The sequence below is a fragment of the Rhipicephalus microplus genome, chromosome 5 (genome assembly GCF_043290135.1).
Source record: "Rhipicephalus microplus isolate Deutch F79 chromosome 5, USDA_Rmic, whole genome shotgun sequence".
Lineage (NCBI taxonomy): Eukaryota > Metazoa > Arthropoda > Arachnida > Ixodida > Ixodidae > Rhipicephalus > Rhipicephalus microplus.
The window spans coordinates 83,251,936-83,265,136 of NC_134704.1; the positions used below are offsets into that span (position 1 = coordinate 83,251,936).

Below are 13,201 nucleotides of genomic sequence, written 5' to 3' on the forward strand. Positions count from 1 at the left end.
CAAAAAACGGCTTGAAGTTTAATGCTCCTACTGACTTGTTGGCTGCAAAGTTGTAAGTTTACTCTGTATCTGGCACAATCTATCCTATACGTAATCCTAATACAGGTGTCCCGATCGAGTTTTTAATAATTTCTTCATTCAATCGCAACTTATGTGCGGCTTGAAGACCAAGTAAAAGGACAGTTGTTGCATTTCTATTTGCATGGTGTGGTTTATAAAAAGTATTATAGTATTTATTAGTAAACATTAAATGAATACTCACAATACCGATTCTCGTCATTTAAGCGCCACTAATATGGCTATATTTGTAAATGTAATGACTACTTTGTCTACTTTTGCTACAACTACTGGCACCATTTGAAGCCCTTTTGACGGGAACCATTGTTGCAGAGCTCACTGCTCAAAAGAGCATGTTGTGCGTGCCGGTCCTTGTAGTTATGAATAAACAGTGCCTTGGCCCAAAGACTAAAAGATATAAACTCCTTCTTTGTGACCCACGATAGCACCTGGTTATCTAAAACCAATTTTCTTCTAGAAACGAACTAAGCCTTACGAAACGTTCATTGCTTATGCTATGAAGTTCCCGAGCTCACTTGGCCAATATGGGTTTCGGGCTGGTTATCAGATGAAGACTTTGTTTACGCTTTCGATTCGACAAAGTGAACGTTCGTAGCAGTAAATGTCTGTATTAATTGGTCTTAGCGCTTTTATGGTTACATGCGTGCCGCATTTGACTTCCAGATGACTAATAAACTCATTTGGGAAAGAGACCACTCTACGTTGCCGGTTATGGCTAGGAGTGGATTCCACGATGCCATCCATATCCTTGGGCATCGGAATGGCTAGTAATGCTGTTTGTAACAACCTTCGTAGGAAGAAAGCTTTAGAGCACATCATCTGCGATTCTACATGCAACAAGGTGCGAATGTATACAATCATTCGCAGTCAATCTATCTCACCTCGACAGCAGTCATATATGTCGGTAGTTACCATATTAAAATGTCATCTGGAGAAGTCGTCACGAATGAAGACGACGATTGCACTAATTAAATTTCTTGCGAAAAACACACTAGTACCAGGCTGTTGTAGACCAATAGTGATGCCATGACTGCCGGGACTATCTCTGGATGTCTGACTCCACTCTCTTTATCTGTCTCTCTCTCCATGTACACCACTTTCAATGTCACCTATCCCTTTTACCGGTGCAGGGTAGCATACCAGTTTTTGTAAACTGAATTTTTTCTCCCTCTCTTGTACCTTTCTTCCTTGTCTTCCCCTCTGATGATGGCCACTCGTACACTTGTACGTAATGTTGTACTATATGAACCTCCAACCTCCGACTTCGAAGGTTATAGGCTCGAATCCCACTGACGAAAAGCGTGAACTTTTGTTCATTTCAGATCACTTTAGTTTAGGTCACTTTTGGAACGCTACCGTTAAAAACGATTAATGCTCCCTATGATATTCCTGGCTCAATGTTAGATTAATTTGGTAGTGTCTAACAAAAAGGAAACAGCTTATTGAACAAAATTCTCCTTTTATTATTCTCCTACTTTTTTGTGGTAATAAAAACCAGACAAATGACAATGCATTTATTTAAGGCAGCCTCCTGCTGGCATCCTTACACCGTGATAGCATCGAGTAACTTTTCAGTATAAAGAAGGAGCTCACAAGAGTTTGTTTCCTGCAGTTCGACCTTGAAGTTTCGCACTACTCCTGCATAAAATGTGACTCTACCAATATCCGATTGAGTAATCTCGTGCCAGCGTTACAGCAGAAGAGGTGCCTCGCTGTCTGCTTATATCCAATACTTGTCAATTCACCCTTCGGCCTTCCCGAGGCCTACACATTTTTGCAAACTTCATCGTCTGGCGATACGAAACTAGAGGACGCAGGCTTGATCTTAGGTTACGGTGACCGCATTTCGATAAGAACTGGGAGCAAGAACACCCGTGTACTCTTATGAGAGCTAATGTGGTCCCATTCAATCCAGATTTCTATGCTAAAGCACATTCATAGTATTCATTTGGTACCTTTGACACAAAATCTCAGAATGGAATTGAAGGAAGGAGCAGGACATAAAAAGAAGGCAGCGATGCTAAGCAGTCTAAAAAACTCGTATGCTACCCTACTCTGTAGAAAGAGGTGAGGGGGCTTGAAAATTGGAGGACTAAGCAAAGAGAGAAAGAAATAGAAAGATACGAGGGAGCCCCCACAAAAAAAAGTCGCACTTCTCACGGTAAGGACATCTGTATTAGTATATAACCTATCTGTGCAAGTTTTTGTCTTCAAGAATTGTAAGTGCCTTCGACGCCTTCACCGGTGACCACTTCTCAGGACGATATTCTAAGATGGTTGCTGTCGAGATCTGTCTGTGGTCAAAACGAGCTAGCGCGATTGCGAGTGATAGTCTATGCGCACAGTTGTGAGGATAGCCGTAGAATCTGTGTTGTAACGTCTTCTGGACAACAAAGTAAATGCTAATGTCCTGAAGGTTAGAGGTCGTCAGGGCACGCCGTTTTAACAGCACTCAAAAACGCTTAAACGTCGTAGTAAGAAGTCTGTTAACAGAAAACGTCCTTCATGCCAACGTAAGCTAAGATACTTCTGGAAACTCATGCTCTATCAACATTCTTTGTTCAATGAATTTTCGACCCTTCAAGGCTCATTCTTCCCGTGAACTTTAGTTGTTCTGATTTCTTTATGAGGCTGTGCCGATGTGGGTAAGGTGCAAAGCTAAAGAAGCTCGTATGTCTCACTGAAGGCACTTATATATTTCCGAAGAAACCATTGAGGAACTCACTTGTCCAGCAACGGACGTTTTCACCCCATACTTGCGGAGTCTAGGCGTTTGGGAGTGTGGTGGGCTGGTCTTAGAAGAAAGCAGATGCGGACGCAGGCGTTCCCTTCTAGTAACGAGCCACCACTGTATCACACTTGGTGTCAACACTCACGAAATACTAAGACACAGCAGGGTCACATTTTGAGAATGACGCAGCGTTTCTTGACAAGACGGCGTCAGTCGACCACCGATCCCGACAGCCACGCACCGAAGACTTGCGAAATGGATGACGTGGTTCGCGCCGAATGACGTGACTCAGCGTCAAATGACTCGGCTTCTTCTATCCCGAAGCTCCCCACCCTGAAGATGGGGAGTGAAGACAGCAACTCACACAAGCTAAAAGACACTAATCACCAAAAGTGTGGTGAGCACGAGGTGGCCAGAGGGGCGCACGCTCTTGATGCCTCCGCAAGACAGTCCGCCGCCGGTTGAGCGCGGCGCAGCGGCGATCCGCGTTTCGCGCCAGCAGTGTGACGCGTCTCGGGGCCCGTTCGGGAAGCAACCCGGGCCCGGACCCGGCCTTCCCCCGTACACACTTCCCAAACTTCCCTTTCCTCCCCGCCGCCCCGTTTTGCCCTTCTCCCTCTCTCTCTCTCCCGACACAGAAATAGAGCACGTCCGAGGGCGAGGAGAAAAGTTGGGAGGAGCCACGGCCCCCGAACCGACCGGCCTGCTTGCCGACCGACCGGCGTCGGCGGCGACCGGGAATCAGAAGCTAGACAACAAGAAAAGCAGGTAGGAAGGAAAAGCGGACGAGTACTTTTCGCGTATCCCCTCACGTATCCGGCCGCCCGTCGTGCGTGCACGCACGGAAGGCTGGAAGGCGGGTGGTAGGGGCGTCGCGATCGATACCCGAAAAAGCGTAGGTATGCCGCGCCATCTCGGGGTGGAGACTGCAGCGACGGCGCTCTCGAGCGCCCTTGCATGTGCGTGCGCGACAGAGGGGGGTGGATGCAGTAGCGGGACGATGACGACGACGTCCGCTTCCGATCAATCGAGCGTTTCGTGGGTTCCGTTCTCGGGACGGCTCGCGTGCCTCATTGATTCGCCCGACACAAGGCTCGCATTGGAGTGAACGGTGGCGTCGACAGTTACGGCACTCGCCTATTATTATGCGGCGGAAGGTGCCGTCGAGATGTCGCTTTGTTCCGGCTTGCCACTTCGCTGTACGTCGATTAGGTATCGACCACGTGCGTGAATACGCGGCACTGCGTGAACGCATGTGTAAGCGAAGAGAGATGAAGAAGATCTGGACAAGCGTAAGGGTTATACCGAAAGGAGTGACTTTTTCGCAGTAAGCAGAGGCAATAGATACAGAGTATAGAGTGCAAGGCAAACAAAGCACAACTGACAAGTATGGCGGGTTGGGCGGGCCGCGACTATACAAGAGCGGCTGCGAGTTTGTACAGCTTTCAGGCAGAATAACCCTGTCTCTCTTTCATCGTTTAGGAGATGTCCGTAACATGTACTCTGTCGTAGAAGTTATCATGTATCGTCACGCGCTCTCTCCATTCTTTTTGTAGTGAAACTGATCAAGCTTCGCCAACTTGTGCTTTCTCGTGCCATAATCCTCCGGTGGGTATGCGATGCCGTAATTGGACAAGCTCCACTATCATGTACTAACCTATGCAGCACCTGCGACTAATCTACTCATCTTCAGCATAAGTATCAGCCTTGCCTGGATTCACACGTATACCCACGTCTATCCACGCGAATTCGAAAGCAGTGAACAATTCCACACAAGTTCGAACAAAGGATGACCGGTCGACAGTTTAAGTTCATTGCAAAATTTTGTATGTTGTTGTCTTATGAGTGGAAAGGAAAGTCTGAAACATTCCAATTGTCTTTCATTATGTACTCACGCACCACAGACAAACAGAGGGTTCACCTTATACATGGTTAAAGGATCGGGTTGGTACCGCACGCCGTGATTTTCCTTCAGCTTTCTTGATTTGTTGATTTGATATATCGGCGTTTCAGGAATAATCTGCTTAATGTAATTTTTCCTTTGCGTTGACGGTGGGAGAGTGAGAAGTTGGCATGGTTCCTGTATGTGTCGTAGATGCTGCATAGGCTTGCCGAAAGTTTGTGGTCCACTGAGCGCACAAAAAGCACTTTCCTTCGGATAATATACTCGATGCATCACCGTGGCTGTACGCCCGGCGTATCTTGCAACGAACACTTTTCGCTACCGCGTTCTGCACTTCCGTTCGCTTTATTTTGATTTAGGCAGGCATGTCCCACTGCGGCTGGAGGTTTCAAAGGAGACACGCCAATAGTTGCAACATCGGGTTGATGACATTGATTTCTGCTTCAGGGGTTATAAAAATGTCATCGCTCAACAGTGCGTTCCTTGAAGATATTTCTTTGCAGAAGTAACGAGCGCAAGTGTAGCACAAGTAGTCCGCCTCTTTGACAGTCATTGGTCCATCAGATGTTAAAAGTTGCTCCAAGACGTTGGTGTCTAGGTCGATAACTGTGCGAAAATTTCGCTTGCTTGCAATTACCTTCTGATGCTTCGAAAGGTAGTCTGCACAATACACTCGCTCAGAGCTATCTTTTGCCGCCTTGAGACACACTGGAGCAGAACGAAGCGCACGAGCTATCGTAGTCGAATGAAGTGTGACGAGTGGGCAGTATACGCACGGCCAGTACAGGCCATCTGAATGATTGATAAGTTGGGTTTAACGTCCCAAAACCACCATATGATTATGAGAGACGCCGTAGTGGAGGGCTCCGAAAATATCGACCACCTAGAGTTCCTTAACGTGCACACGAACCTGCAACATTTCCGCCTCCATCGGAAATGCAGCCACCGCAGCCGGGATATTACAGGTCATCTACTGCCATCATCTGAGACAGACGTGTGCATCAGTCGCTTATAGTTTTGCCTTTTTTTCCCCTTGGTTTGGCCGTTGAAACGCCACGTTGACGCTTTCCACTGATCCCAAATGGCACATCACAGTTTTTTCAGGCGAAAGCGGCTGTCAACCGCGTGCACGAAGCAAGCCCTTGAGGCTCCCCGACAAGCTCTTCGTGTTTTCTTAACACAAGCACCACCAAGCGAACGCAGTCAAAGTTCAACTTCCACGTCGACGCCATGAAGTGTTTCCTGTGTGGACGGCGAATACGACCGGTGAACTCGAGCTATAGACCTACGATCTTGGCCGACCGGCTCTATGCGCCAAGTGCGTGTGTTGGGATTTCAGCAGCCATGCCCCAGTTACGTAAATACCTCGGAACTCGGATGTTTAAGTATGCAAGTTTGTATTGTATGTGTGCTTTTGTTTGCAACTACAGTGAACGCACAAATCGCGCAAATTATGTACGCTACGACTGCACTCCCCTTCATCCACCTGTTATTAGTGCGTGGCTACGATGGCACCAAAGGGTGTATAATGAGGATCATATAAATATATTTATGAAAAAAGGGGAGAATAGAATTTCAAGGGTGGTTTCCCCATTTCAGGACACCAGTGGCCGCTGCAGCTCTACCGGCCTGATCCAGGAGACCCCTTTGGGCCTTCAGGTCAGGTTAGGCGAGGACGGTTTCCTAAGGCGTCCCCAGTAGCGCGAGTGCTAAAGGCGACTGAACCTCCGTTGGCTTGCTCCGGCAGTCCCATGTGAGATGTTTTAACGTCACTCTCGACTCCCACCACGGACATTGGTCTATATATGAAGTGGGGTTTATGTGACGCCACCTTTCCGAATGTGGATAGGTGCAACCTGAATTTGTCTCATCTGGCGAGCTTCGTGCCGCTCTAGTGCACATGCGTTGAAGTAAGACGAGAGGTGTGGCTGTTTCGCAATCTGTTGGTCCAAGGACGTGAAAACGAGCTCTCACTGCGCCGGACCACGCAGGACTGTGTGCCCGCACGCGCTGGGTTATTCTGCACTCATGAGAGCGGTGACCAAACTACTTCGAAACTGGCGTTCTCAATGCAGCCGACAGCTTTTTCAAAGCGGCTGGCCCTTTCAGAAGCTTAAGTCTATAGCCTGCATTTTATGCTTGGAGGCCAGGATGCCGAATTTAGAATTGCCTCTTTACTTATTGGTCTCCTTCGATGAACCTTAACTGCTAGCCAAACAAAACTATGCAATGTTAATAATAATTGTAAATGCGATGGACAAGAGCAAAGGTGGGAAAAGCCTAAGAAGTATTGATAATGGGCTTTTATTTCACTGCTGTAGTAGAGGTTTCCATTGTACAGAGTTTTCTTAATGTTATCCCGATCGTATCTCATTAAAAAAAAGGCATACTGGTGTATGTATTGGGAGTGTGATAAACAATCATGCTTATTTATAACCCCGAGCGGAATCTCTACCACTCTGTCATACGCCTTTTTAGGGGCGAAACTCCCTAAAGCAACACCCTTTTGTCCCTCGCCGTAGCGCGAAACATGTCTTACGCTTTGACCTGCAAGGTGGTGCGAGTGGGAGATTTCTCCTGTGCGTTGTTGAACGATAAAAAATTCGCAGCGTGCGCGTTAACTAAAAGCCGAATTCTCCTGTTTCTCATTCCCCATTAGCAGCCATTGGCATGTACATTGAGCACTATCTGGCAAGAAAGAGTTGCTAGGTTATACTCGCTGGGCGTATACCCTTCTTGGTTTTAGAAAGGTTTAGTGAGGTTGAGCCACAGTGCCATGGATACAGTGAACTAGTATATACCATGAACTCGAGGTGGTTAAAAATGGGAAGTAGATACGAAGCGTAAGCCGTAAGAAAGTAAAAGCTGAATTCTCCTGTCTCTCATTCCCCATTAGCAGCCATTGGCATGTACATTGAGCACTATCCGACAGGAAAAGGTTGCTACGTTATACTCACTGGGCGTAACCTCCTTGGTTTTAGAAAGGTTTAGCGAGCGTTGGACAGCAATGTCATAAATACAGTGAACTAGTATATACCATGAAATCCAGGTGGTTAAAGGTGGGAAGCAGACACGAAGCGCAAGCCGTAAGAAAGTGTGCGTGTGCCACCTCTCGTTTAGTTCTTGAAATGTCCGCTGGATGGCGGTGCTTCTATATGCGGAATATATGGTGAAAAGATGCGAGATGGTGGTACTTCGAGTGTTGACTAATTGAACAAACGGACACACAGACAGATACATGGACGGACGCACGGATGGCTGCACGGATGGATGAACGGACGCAGGGGCGGACGCATGGTTGAATGCAGGGATGGACACATGGATGGACGTGCAGACGCACGTTCAGACGGACGCACGGATGGGTGGATGGGCGCACAGACGGTCACACAGACGGACGCATGGATGGACGGAAGCAAGAACGAATGGACGGCCGGATGCTTCACCCCACTCTGCATAATTCAGCCCGTGGATATGCTGCCATTCTTTAAAGATAAAAGCCCTGCAAAGTGAACAGAAGAAAAGTTTCCCGAGTTTATTTTGACATTTTTATAAAAGTATTTACACTACCCAGAAAAAAAAAGCTGAACGCCAGCAAAACGTGCGTATATATTTAGTTGAAGTAATTAAGGTGCGTAGATTCAATATGTATTGTGTAACTTGTCACCAAAGTCAGAAAAGAGAGCATAAGAGCTAAGGGCGGCACTCCACGTCTTATTCATTTAAGGTGCTTCAAAACAAAAAAGTTGCAGCAAAATGAATTGTGGAACTCTTCTCTCCGCTCATCATGCAACAACGTATAAAGTCCCGAAATAAATTTAAAAGATCGATCGGCCATCTTTTCTTTGATCTTACGTGGAATCACCCCAGTATCGTTTACACCATTTCACAATTTATTTATCAGAGGTGCGAATTACGCTGGGGGGGTGTCTTGACCCCATTCAACGTTTCAAGGGAAGTTCTTCATGAATATATCTTATTTTGCCACCACTTTCATGAAAAATATTTTTTTCTGGTTCTCAAGCTCTCGCTATACTCGTATTTGAAAGTACTAAATATGAAAAGGCGCCAAGAAGAGCATGCGTCACGTGTGATATTGGAGTTAAAGGGCATTGAAACCATGGTTTAAAAAAAACTAATTCTATAAACAAGCGTGTTCATGAGTGAACTCACTCAGACTCAGATGGAGGTCAATTAGACTTTTTTGATTGTACGAGGTCTGAAAAATATTTTTTGAAGTCTAACATAGTCAGACGAGAGATGCAACGCATTCAAAGAGCGGCCTCCTTCTAGGGGGCATTGCTTGGAGAATAATAAGGGATAATAATAGAATATATAAGGATAATATTAAAATATATATATATATATATATATATATTTGATAACTTCCCCCCTCCCTTATTATTGTCCAAGCACTGCCCCCTAGAAGGAGGCCGCTCTTTGCATGCGTTGGATCTCTCGTCTGACAATGTTAGACTTCAAATGTTTTTTAGACCTCGTACAATCGAAAAAGTCTCATTGACCTTGCGCATTTTTAAGAGACACGCTATTCTCAGCTTCGTCAACAATAAACGTTTGGTGCAGGACTTCCCAGCAAGTTTTTTTTTTTTTTTGGAAATGGGTAGGGGGTGTTGTGTGCAGAACGGCTAACTTTGGCAGTTGGTGATCGTTGGGAATGCATGAAGATATAATAGTATACCCTGAAAAGTTAAACAAGAAAAATATTTCAGAGTTAACTTGAGGCTGGAGAGAGTTCAGATTTCCTCTCTTTATCCCTCTTCTTACGCCCATCTGGTTCTGTGTGCTTTTGACAGAGTATTTTAAATCCGAATACTCATGATTGTTAAAATATCCGACGCCAAGCTTTCTTTAAGTACCGTTCTACTAGCTGTTTTATCCCACGCGCTTCTGTTGATATTCACAGTGCAAAAGTACTTGATTGATATGTGGGGTTTAACGTCCCAAAACCACCATATGATTATGAGAGACGCCGTAGTGGAGGGCTCCGGAAATTTTGACCACCTGGGGTTCTTTAACGTGCACCCAAATCTGAGCACACGGGCCTACAACATTTCCGCCTCCATCGAAAATGCAGCCGCCGCAGCCGGGATTCTAACCCGCGACCTGCGGGTCAGCAGCCGAGTACCTTAGCCACTAGACCACCGCGGCGGGGCGTGCAAAAGTACTTCGAAGCAAATCTACCTTCAGGTAACGTACGCAAGTGCCGAGACTATAAAGCTTCATCGTGTTTATGAAGTATTTTTATTTTATAGTATCCAAACCTATAGAAGCCATGTTAGCGGTTGAGCTTCAAGCTGATTAATAAATTTTTATCTCTCACAAAGGTATTTATGGAGCTGAAATTCAGTACTTTGGCGGGTCATCCCTCAAATGCTATGACAGCATGGGCTAGACATGAGTGTTGGGCAGGCACAAAGAAAGTTTCAACGAAAAAGCGAGCCGGGAAAGCCGAAGGGTATAGCCGTCCGCTCTTGCGCACGGCTCTATCAGTGTACTAGTCGACTGCAGCGCCGCCGCTGCGGTCGACGCAAAAGGAATCAGCCGGCGAGGTGCGTTCGCGCCACTCACTAGTTCCAATACACTCCAGCTCACACTACACTCTAAAAAAATATCGAGTAAAAAGGGTGTTTTTTTTTTGTCCCACAACAATAATCGTCATCAGCCTTGCGTGCGCTTCCTTTCTTGAAAACTCGGCGCTGGCCACTTTCCTATCGAGAATGCAATGTAACCCTGATAATAGGCATGTCGATCGTGACCGGAATATACCGGGCGCGGGGCGATAGCGCAAGGATGAAATGAAATATAGATGACGATTATTGTTGTGGGACAAAAAAAACACCCTTTTTACTCGCTCTTTTTTAGAGTGTACGTATATCATTGAGTTTCCTAATATTAACTAGAGCGGACTCTGTCGCTGCGATCGTTCAGCGCCCATAGGAATGATGGGTAGTACACACATTTGCCTAGTCTTAGCGGGCAGCGAATCGTACTTGCGGCCTCGTTTATTGCTGTGTTTCTGTTTTGTTTTGAAAGAAAGATTCAAATCTTTGAACTTCGTGGCCCTATTCGGAAAGGTAAGTCTAAAAGAGTAAGGTGGTGAAGCTCAACCGCTGATAATTTGCTGATTTTTGTTTCGTGAGAAAACAGCTCCAAGCCACCCGAACACACACAGAGCCAAAGCAGGCCAGAAGTACGAAGATTAGACGAATCTGTGTACTACCCATCATTCGCATGCTCGCTGAAAAGCCTTGCGTTGCAGCTCCCATAGACACTAGCGCCAGAGTTCCTTCTAGTGTATATTAGGAAACTCTATGACGTATATCTTGACATAGCTGAGCTAAGCCACTACGAAGTTGCTTAGCAGAAAGAATACCAGCACGGCCACTGTATAAAAATGTTTTTTATCCAGCGGCCGTGTTACCACACTCATCAGGGACAATTACACAAGCAGGCCTTTAACGTCGAAAATTCCGAGTTCTTATCTTCGGCGTACTTCCTAAGCATCGTATTTTTGGCAAGTAAAGGCCCAGATATTATCAATATTATTGCTTAATGGATTAGGAGGAAGCAGAGAATGTAGAGACGTTCAACACCTAATAATGTGTCTAGACATACGTAAGTATTTATTCGGAAAAACTTTAGTATTCATTCGGGATCAAACCAGGGATAAGCATTCGGCCCACAAGCTTCACCTTCATTGGTTAAGTGCTCCATGACGGCTCTCCGTAGTAGTATTGATGCTGTGTTCATGCTTCAGTGCTAATCCATAGGTCAACAGGTAGTCCCGGGACGGCTTTCAGCTCTCCCATAGTAGAGTACCAAGTGCTTTAAATCGTCAACAACTTTTTCTAAACACAGTTCTTCGGACCGGCATATTGAGTTCTATTAGCGGGACTGCTCAGCGCTCTCCCGTAGTTGAGTAAGAAGTACTCGAAATCATTAAACTTTTTTTTTCTCTAAACACACGCGTCTTGATGCCGATCAAGCGCTGACGTGTGTACGTTTGGCTCCACGTATTTTCCATGCTATGACCATCTTCAGGTTCTTGGACGCACATCACACCAACAGTGAGTGGACCTGGCACCAATTCGACACCTTGTTGGGATATGATAAACCTCCGCGAGAACCGTGCTGCTTCCGCGCTAGGCCTAACCGCTGGCCTAGCATGAGCGGAGGCGCCCAGCGAGACGCGGCCAACGCCGCAGCGGGCGTCATTGCTGGAGACGGCGCCGCTCGCTCATGGCGTACTGTGCATGCTGACCTTCGTCCCAATGGCCACATTTCATTGGCTGACACCGGCGCAGCTGATCTGAAGAAACCATACACATGAAAGCCTAACCCCCCCCTCCTGCCCGATGGAGACTACAACCCGAGAAGTTTAATCATAATTAAAAACACAGTTGTTTCTGGTGAACTAGCCTAAAGCGACGAGAATCGGTAACTTAGTTACCCACGTATTCAAAAACGCTGCTTGACTTGTACTTGACTTGCCTCTTATATGCAGCACAAGCGCATTTCAAACGCGCTGTTTTAGGTGGTGCCAAAGCAGCACGAATACACAAACACGTCTCAAACGTGCTGCATTGTAGGCGGTTTCAAGTCAAGTTCAAGTCAAGAAGCGTTTCTGAATACGTGGGTTAATCTCCAATAAAAAACTCCCAAGCATTTTTCCGAGGGTGAACATGGTCAAGTGCGAATACATGGGGTGATGCTATGAAGGGTATTTATTAATCCGCACTATTATATTTATTAATCACACTATGGTGCCTTTATGGTGTAATGGTTCCTGGGAATCGCAATTTGATCACACGGGGGAGTTTACGTTAACTCAGTGGCGAATGCCAACGGATTTTAACTTTACTCTCCCTCACGACCCGCTCTCGACGGGAGACTGAGAGAGAAGGCGGGCGCGCGAGAGAGAGAGGTGCGCGCGCAGCTGCAGCGAGCGAGGAAAGCTGAGGAGCGAGCGAAGGGGGAGGGGGTATTAGGCGCGTTACTGACACCGATATCAGCGTCGCGTCCGTGGCTTATTCGGTAGAGCGCCGTGCTGCGGCCCGCCAAGTCCTCTTTCTTTTAAAGATAGAGAGAAGACTGCGGACGCCGCCGACGGCGGTGGATGGTTTGGGGTCGCTTATAAAGTGTATTAACACTTAAAAGAAATTTATGTAGCGCGAGGCGAAAAAACTAACACAGGAAAGTATAGACTGAGAAGACAGAGCACTACTATCAACAACATGTTTATTTTCGACCTCCAAGCTGCTTTTAAGCAATAATCGTTAGGCGACCAAGCAGATAAGCACGTGTAATTCAGATACATGCACGACAATGCCATCTACCTACAAGAAAAACCGATAAGTAGGACAACAAAAAACCTCACAGATAAAATCACGTATCACTGCGTACGCAAGAACGCCAGTTCCTGGGGTGACAAGGCAATTGAAGGCTTGCTAATACATACATCTCCAAGAGCA

At 46.4% G+C, this 13,201-nt stretch overlaps 1 protein-coding gene across 1 annotated transcript in view; it reads right to left on the minus strand.

The window, feature by feature from the left end:
* LOC142817849 (cadherin-like and PC-esterase domain-containing protein 1) overlaps window positions 1–3,298 on the minus strand; it is a 226,033-nt gene extending 222,735 nt beyond the window's left edge. The window contains exon 1 of the mRNA XM_075895727.1: window positions 2,804–3,298. The gene's annotated coding sequence lies outside the window, so the exon portion shown is untranslated. The remainder of the gene's footprint in view (window positions 1–2,803) is intronic.
* Window positions 3,299–13,201: the final 9,903 nt, after the last annotated feature.